The sequence below is a fragment of the Rutidosis leptorrhynchoides genome, chromosome 3 (assembly GCF_046630445.1).
Source record: "Rutidosis leptorrhynchoides isolate AG116_Rl617_1_P2 chromosome 3, CSIRO_AGI_Rlap_v1, whole genome shotgun sequence".
NCBI lineage: Eukaryota > Viridiplantae > Streptophyta > Magnoliopsida > Asterales > Asteraceae > Rutidosis > Rutidosis leptorrhynchoides.
In genome coordinates, this window is record NC_092335.1 from 413645128 (window position 1) to 413654609 (window position 9482).

Consider the following 9482-nt stretch of genomic DNA (forward strand, 5'->3'; position numbering starts at 1 on the left):
TCTTTCACTTTCTCTCTTACTTTCAACTTCTCTCTCAAACAACCAACTCAAAGATTCATCATCTATTTTCGATCTCGCAAGCATCAACTAAAACAAATTACATATTCGGAATCCTTGCATCTTCCTCTTCGAATCCATACCAACTTTATTGCATTTGGGTAACTTTCTAAAAACACTAGATTTTGTGTTCTTGATGTTTTTAACTTATAGAAGTGTTAATTAGTGTCTATAGCTCACGTCTAACATGATTATGTGATTTATATGCTCGATCTCGTTATTTTAGTGTAACTAGCATGAACTTGAAAAGTGTGTGTTTGATCTTGAGTTTTGAATGATTAAATGTTGTTGATATGCTAAAGTGCAAGTATTAATTGTGTTACTAGCATCACTAGCTTCATTTAGATGTGTAGGTTGATTAAGAGAACTTCAATAACATGATTTATGAGTTATGATTTTTGGTTAGGGTTTGGTGGTCTTCAATGTGAATTTTGATGCCTTAAATGCTTGACAATGTTGCTTGTAAGTGTTTAGTTGCAATGTATGTTTAATTACCTTCGAAATGTCATATCATTTATGTAAATTGGTTGCCCGAATCATGAAACACATTTAATGGGCTTGAATGTATTAAATGGTGAGCATTTAATGCAATTTTGGTTGTTGTAAATGTTAGATTGATTGATGAAATGTGCTTAGTTGCGTTCCTCATCAAATTTCCTTTCCAACGGTATAAGATACATGTTTTGATTGTTTGCGGATCATAAAATGTGTTTGTTTGGGTTTTGGTTCGTGCACTTGTGCAATATCAGCAATCAGACATGTGCACTGATCTGGACGCCGTCCAGGCCTTCACATCTGGACGCCGTCCAGATGAACTGTCAGATTCTGATTTCGTTAGTCGTTTACCATTTAATTCTAACTATGCTACGCACCTCCGATTCACATGTAACTTATTCTAACATGCTTATATATGATTAAAAACCTCAGAAAAATAGTTTGGGACCTGACCCGAACGTGTTGACTTTTTCGTTGACTTTGACTCGGCCAAAGTTGACTTTGGATCAAACTTAACCGAATACTTATGCAATCGTTCTAACGTGCTTTCATACTTGTATCTTGCATGAGACTTGACAACGTGACTCACATGCTATATTATCGAGTCGTAACGAGCCATAGGACTAATTGAACACTTTGGCCGACCGTGTTTACCGATATTAATACGAACCTATTTGTTTAGGTCAAGACTAGCATTCGTTCTTGCACACGTTACTTTGTGAAGTACATTATACTATTCGTGCAACCAAGGTGAGATCATAGTCCCACCTTTTCAACAACTTTTACTCTTTAAACTGTGGGATGAGAAACATATACGTATAATACTTTTATGCTTGGAACACAAGTACGAAAACAAACATTCCACGTGGAGTTAGAACAAAAAGGCCTCAATTCAATTTCATTAGTTACACTTGCAGGGTGTAAACGTGAACTTATGTTGTGTGATCACATGGGCTTGACAAGCCCTCATTCGAACGGTTCACTACCATTAGCGGATGAAATATATTTTCGAGTATATAGTATAGGTTCTAACACTATGATAACGGGGTTCGTGAATAGTTAAGTCTTGATAATTGGGTGCTCCACAAACGTATAACAACTTTGGAATGAAAACGATTTTGATAATCAACGTTATGGCAATACAAAATCTTGTGGTTCAAAAACAACGTTTACTACTACACCTATGATTTCACCAACATTTTCGTTGACAGTTTTCTATATGTTTTCTCAGGTCCTTGAACGCTAAATGATATATGCTTCCGCACTCTACTTTTTGATACTTGCTTGGATGTCGAGTATACATGCATACGGAGCGTCTTTTGGCTTACTTAAATTTGTGTCGCATAGGTTTCATTCGTACTTAAAACGTTGTAGCGTAACTAGCCTTTGAACTACTTTATAACACTTGAAACATCTTTACTTATGAAATGAATGCGACATACTTTTGGTCAAACGTTGTTTAAAGACTTAAAGGGGAAGATGATCACCGGATACTTCCCACGTGAAGAGACTCGCAAGCTCGAGCAAGAGCTAAGAACTCTAAAAGCGGTTGGAAACGACCTCAAAGCTTATAATCAACGGTTTTCCGAACTAGCCATAATGTGTCCGGCTCTCGTGAATCCTGAATGCCTCCGAGTCGAACTCTACATGGATGGCCTCCCTAAGAGCATCAAACACGGGGTAATGTCATCCAAACCCACTAATCACCAAGAAGCTTTGAATATAGCCCGCAAATTGATAGAAACGGTGGACGAAATCGTAGTACCGGCACCTAAGGCCGAGGATAAATCGGGTGGCAACAAGAGAAAATGGGAAGCCACCCCATCAAACAACTACAACAACAACACCTTCACCAAAAAGCCTTTCACTTCCGACGGTAAGAAAAGTTATGCCGAAACTCAACCTTTTTGCAACAAATGCCACAAGTATCATTATGGAGAATGTGGCAAGCCGTTTTGCCACCGGTGTCAAAGGAGTGGCCATGTGGCCAATGATTGTAGAAGTGCCGCCCCCGTCGCTCAAAAGGGGCCTAATGCACCAAAGACGGGTGTTTGTTTTGAATGTGGTCTACCGGGTCATTTTAGGAATACATGCCCAAAGAAGAAAGCCAACCCCAACGTACGCGACCGAGCTTTCAACATTAACGCCGCGGAGGCCCGAGATGACAACGAACTAGTCACGGGTACGTTTCTTCTCAACAACACTTATGTTACTTGTTTATTCGATTCGGGTGTCGATAAGAGTTTTGTATCCAAGACTTTGACTCACGCTTTTCGTGCTCCACCACTCCTCCTAGATACTACTTATACTATTGAAGTGGCCAATGGGAAATTATTGAGTGCCCGACAAATACTATTTTGGGTGTACGTTAAACTTATTGGGTAAGGAATTTGAAATTGACTTGATACCTATGGAACTAGGGAGCTTCGATTTAATAATTGGTATGAATTGGTTAGCAAAAACCAAATCTCACATCCTTTGTGATCTTAACGCAATCCGAATTCCTATCGAGAATGGTGAACCTTTGATTGTTTATGGCGATAAGAGTTGCACCGGACTCAATCTCGTCTCGTGCCTTAAAGTTAGAAAACTACTCCGTAAGGGTTGTTTTGCGATCCTTGCCCACGTTAAGAAAGTCGAGTCCTATGAGAAGCATATCAATGATGTGCCAATTGTTCGTGACTTTTCCGATGTATTTCCCGATGAATTGCCGGGTCTTCCACCTCATCGACCGGTAGAATTCCAAATCGATCTTATTCCAGGAGCCGCACCCGTAGCACGTGCACCGTATAGACTTTCTCCCTCCGAAATGCAAGAATTGCAAAGTCAAATCCAAGAACTACTTGACCGTGGTTTTATCCAACCTAGCGATTCACCATGGGGCGCTCCGATTTTGTTTGTTAAAAAGAAAGATGGATCCATATGAATGTGCATCGATTATCGTGAACTAAATAAATTGACTGTTAAAAGCCGATATCCTCTTCCACGCATCGACGACCTCTTTGATCAATTACAAGGATCTTGTGTATATTCGAAAATCGATCTCCGCTCGGGCTATCATCAACTAAGGGTTAAGGGGGAAGATGTCTTAAAAACTGCTTTTCGTACTCGCTATGGTAGTTACGAATTCCTTGTCATGCCATTTGGTCTCACTAACGCACCGGCGATGTTCATGGATCTTATGAACCGCGTGTGCAAACCGTATCTCGACAATTTCGTTATTGTAATCATCGATGATATCTTGGTCTATTCTAAAAGAAAAGAAGAGCACGAACAACACCTCTGGCTCGTACTCGAACTCCTTAGACAAGAACGACTCTACGCCAAATTCTTCAAGTGTGAATTTTGGTTGAAGGAAGTTCAATTTCTTGGTCATGTTGTAAGCAATCAAGGTATTAAGGTCGATCCTTCGAAAATCAAAGCCATTAGCAAATGGGAGACTCCTACTACTCCTACTCACATACGTCAATTCTTGGGTCTCGCCGGATACTATCGTAGATTCATCGAAAACTTCTCCTTGGTTGCTCGTCCTCTAACCTCGTTAACTCACAAGGGAAAGAAATTCATTTGGGCGACTGAGCAAGAATCCGCGTTTCAAATCTTGAAGATAAAGCTAGCCACCGCTCCTATCTTGTCACTTCCCGAAGGCAATGATGATTTTGTTGTATATTGTGATGCCTCGAAACATGGTTTTGGGTGTGTATTTATGCAACGAAAGAAAGTCATTGCTTATGCCTCTCGACAATTAAAAATTCATGAACGGAACTATACGACACATGATCTCGAACTCAGAGCCGTTGTCTTTGCACTTAAAATGTGGAGACACCATCTTTATGGAACCAAGTGTACTATCTTCACCGATCACAAAAGCCTTCAACACATCTTTGATTAAAAACAACTAAACATGAGACAACGACGGTGGATTGAAACATTGAACGATTATGATTGCGAGCTTCGTTACCATCCTGGAAAGGCAAATGTAGTAACCGATGCCTTAAGTCGAAAGGAAAGAGCGGTGCCTCTTTGTGTCCGAGCTTTAAACATCACCATCCACACCAATCTTAATAATCAAATTCGTGGAGCCCAAGATGAGGCTCTCAAGGATGAAAACATCTCTCTCGAACACTTGAACGTCCTCACCTTTTGATTCGAAGTTAAAGAAACCGGACTCCGATATTTCGCCGGAAGAATTTGGGTACCTAGTTATGGGGACATACGAAGCCTTATTTTAGATGAAGCCCATAAGTCAAGATATTCGATTCACCCCGGTGCCAATAAGATGTACCACGACCTCAAGGAAAAATATTGGTGGCCGAACATTACGAGGGACGTTGCTACTTATGTTGGAAAGTGCCTAACTTGCTCCAAAGTCAAAGCCGAACATCAAAGACCGTCCGGACTACTTCAATAACCCGAGATCCCACAATGGAAGTGGGAAAGGATAACGATGGATTTTATCACCAAACTACCAAAGACGGTGGGCGGTTATGATACTATTTGGGTTATTGTTGACCGTCTTACCAAATTCGCACATTTCATCGCCATGAAGGAGACCGACAACATGGAAAAACTTGCACAACTTTACATTAAAGAGATCGTGGCCCGTCACGGTGTACCTTTATCGATAATTTTCGACGGAGATGGCCGTTTTGTTTCTAGATTTTGGCGTACTTTACAAGAAGCGTTGGGAATGCGTTTATACATGAGCACCGCATATCATCCACAAACCGATGGATAAAGCGAACGCACAATTCAAAATTTGGAAGATATGCTACGAGCTTGCGTTATCGATTTCGGAAAAGCTTGGGACAAGCACTTGCCTCTTGCCGAATTCTCCTACAACAATAGTTACCACGCGAGTATCAACGCCGCACCTTTCGAAGCGTTATATGGTCGAAAATGTCATTCACCTCTTTGTTGGGCCGAACTCATTCATGAAACAACCAAAAAGATCGTTCAAATTCGAGATAGGCTTAGGACGGCCCGTAGTCGTCAAAAGAGCTATACCGACACTAGACGCAATGACCTCGAATTCCAAGTCGGTGATCGCGTAATGTTAAAAGTCGCACCTTGGAAAGGTGTAATCCATTTCGGGAAATGGGGGAAACTAAATCCACGGTATATTGGTCCTTTCGAAATCTTGGAGCGTGTTGTAACCGTTGCTTATCGTTTAGATCTTCCGCCTCAATTGAGCTCCGTGCATCCTACTTTCCATGTCTCTAATTTGAAGAAGTGTCTTGCCGAACCCGAACTCGTCATCCCTCATGAGGAGCTTACTATTGATGACAAACTTCATTTCGTGGAGGAACCGGTTGAAATTGTGGACCACTCCGTCAAAACGCTAAAACAAAGCCGAATTCCAATTGTCAAGGTCCGTTGGAACGCCAAAAGGGGACCCGAGTTTACTTGGGAGAGACTAGATCAAATGTAAAGGAAATACCCTCATCTATTCGTGAATTCGGAAACGCAAGATCCCGAGGAAGAAACAACGACTACTACGCCTACTTAAATTTCGGGACGAAATTTCTTTTAAGAGTAGGTAATGTAACATCTCGTCTTTTTCCGTTTACTTTCCGTTATACTATTTTAAAGTTCATTATATAAATATAACATCTCCCGTTAATACGAGTTTTAAAATATTTCGTTTAGGTAATTCACACACCCGAATCAAACTTGAGGGACTAAACTTGCCAAGAGGGCAAAGAGGTGACTAGGTCAACTAGTCAACTCCATCCTCCTCCATTCATTCATCTTTCACTTTCTCTCTTACTTTCAACTTCTCTCTCAAACAACCAACTCAAAGATTCATCATCTATTTTCGATCTCGCAAGCATCACTAAAACAAATTACATATTCGAAATCCTTGCATCTTCCTCTTCGAATCCATACCAACTTTATTGCATTTGGGTAACTTTCTAAAAATACTAGATTTTGTGTTCTTGATGTTTTTAACTTATAGAAGTGTTAATTAGTGTCTATGGCTCAAGTCTAACATGATTATGTGATTTATATGCGCGATCTCGTTATTTTAGTGTAACTAGCATGAACTTGAAAAGTGTGTGTTTGATCTTGAGTTTTGAATGATTAAATGTTGTTGATATGCTAAAGTGCAAGTATTAATTGTGTTACTAGCGTCACTAGCTTCATTTTGATGTGTAGGTTGATTAAGAGAACTTCAATAACATGATTTATGAGTTATGATTTTTGGTTAGGGTTTGGTGGTCTTCAATGTGAATTTTGATACCTTAAATGCTTGACAATGTTGCTTGTAAGTGTTTAGTTACAATGTATGTTTAATTACCTTCGAAACGGCATATCATTTATGTAAATTGGTTGCCCGAATCATGAAACGCATTTAATGGGCTTGAATGTATTAAATGGTGAGCATTTAATGCGATTTTGGTTGTTGTAAATGTTAGATTGATTGATGAAATGTGTTTAGTTGCGTTCCTCGTCAAATTTCCTTTCCAACGGTATAAGATACATGTTTTGATTGTTTGCGGATCATAAAATGTGTTTGTTTGGGTTTTGGTTCGTACACTTGTGCAATATCAGCAATCAGACCTGTGCACTGATCTGGACGCCGTCCAGGCCTTCACATCTGGACGCCGTCCAGCCAATCTGGACGCCGTCCAGATGAACTGTCAGGTTCTGATTTCGTTGGTCGTTTACCGTTTAATTCTAACTATGCTACGCACCTCCGATTCACATGTAACTTGTTCTAACATGCTTATATATGATTAAAAACCTCAAAAAATAGTTCGGGACCCGACCCGAACGTGTTGACTTTTTCGTTGACTTTGACTCGGCCAAAGTTGACTTTTGATCAAACTTAACCGAATACTTATGCAATCGTTCTAACGTGCTTTCATACTTGTATCTTGCATGAGACTTGACAACATGACTCACATGCTATATTATCGAGTCGTAACGAGCCATAGGACTAATTGAACACTTTGGTCGACCGTGTTTACTGATATTAATACGAACCTATTTGTTTAGGTCAAGATTAGCATTCGTTCTTGCACACGTTACTTTGTGAAGTACATTATACTATTCGTGCAACCAAGGTGAGATCATAGTCCCACCTTTTCAACAACTTTTACTCTTTAAACTGTGGGATGAGAAACATATACGTATAATACTTTTATGCTTGGAACACAAGTACGAAAACAAACATTCCACGTGGAGTTAGAACAAAAAGGCCTCAATTCAATTATCATTAGTTATACTTGCAGGGTGTAAACGTGAACTTATGTTGTGTGATCACATGGTCTTGACAAGCCCTCATTCGGACGGTTCGCTACCGTTAGCGGATGAAATATATTTTCGAGTATATAGTGTAGGTTCTAACACTATGATAACGGGGTTCGTGAACAGTTAAGTCTTGATAATTGGGTACTCCACAAATGTATAACTTTGGAATGAAAACAATTATGATAATCAACGTTATGGCAATACAAAATCTTGTGGTTCAAAAACAACGTTTACTACTACACCTATGATTTCACCAACGTTTTTCGTTGACAATTTTCTATATGTTTTCTCAGGTCCTTGAACGCTAAATGATACATGCTTCCGCACTCTACTTTTTGATACTTGCTTGGATGTCGAGTATACATGCATACGGAGCGTCTTTTGACTTACTTAAATTTGTGTCGCATAGGTTTCATTCGTACTTAAAACATTGTAGCGTAACTACCCTTTGAACTACTTTGTAACACTTGAAACATCTTTACTTATGAAATGAATGCGACATACTTTTGGTCAAACGTTGTTTAAAGACTTGTGACCACGTAACGGGACCTAAGTAGACGGTGCCATCAATGACGATTTTGTCGGGTCTCTACACCGTCCATTGTATCCGATTGAGTGTATGTGGTTATTTATAAACACGTCAAATTGTAAATCTCTATATTAAATTAACGAACTATCATTCAGTTAAACAAATATAAAGCCCATTAATAGCCCATAGTCCAATTTCCATAAGTGTCGGTCTTTTGTTCAAACCCCAATTGTGGTCCAAAACCCAATAACCCCGTCTTAATATTTAGTCCAACATCACGATTACTTCAGCTTAAATAAGCATAATAATAACTTAGCTACGAGACATTAATTTAAAAAAGGTTGAATATAACTTACAATGAGTATTAATTTCGTAGTGTTACACAGACAGAGTTTCGACTTACAAAACCTTAAAACATTCGTTACAATAACCTTATTATTATTATTAACTTAATATTAAGATTATAATTAAAATATAAATATAAATATAAACTGTGACGACCCTGGAATTTCCGATCAAAATTTAAACTTAATCTTTATATGATTTCGATAAGATAAGCAAAGTCTGTAATGTTGAAGTCTCAAAAACTGTGAACTGTGCTCATGTATACATTTGACCTTTGACTACTCCCGACGTTTCACGAACAACTAATTTGTAAATAGATATATATAATTTTATTTGAAATATTATTTAAAATAATATATGATTGAATTGTTGAAAATAAATATATAAAATAATATTAGAATACTTAATATTATTAATTTAATACATAATATATAGATATGCATATAATTAAATATATATATATATATATATATATATATATATATATATATATATATATATATATATATATATACAAATATATATGTATATTATAAAAAGAAATATTATATATTGTAATTTTTATAATCAATGTTGAAAAATAAAAAAAATATATAATAATTAATATTTAATGAGTATATATATAAATAAAGTATATAGAATATATATTTTGTGATTTCGAAGTTATTTAATAAACGACGGTAACGCTCAATTGTCATTTGATAGATATTTAACGAGTTAAAAAGGAACTTATGTGATTTTAAAATAAACGGTTATCCGAAAATGAGTTAATAATATATTTAGAAGTTATTTGATAAGT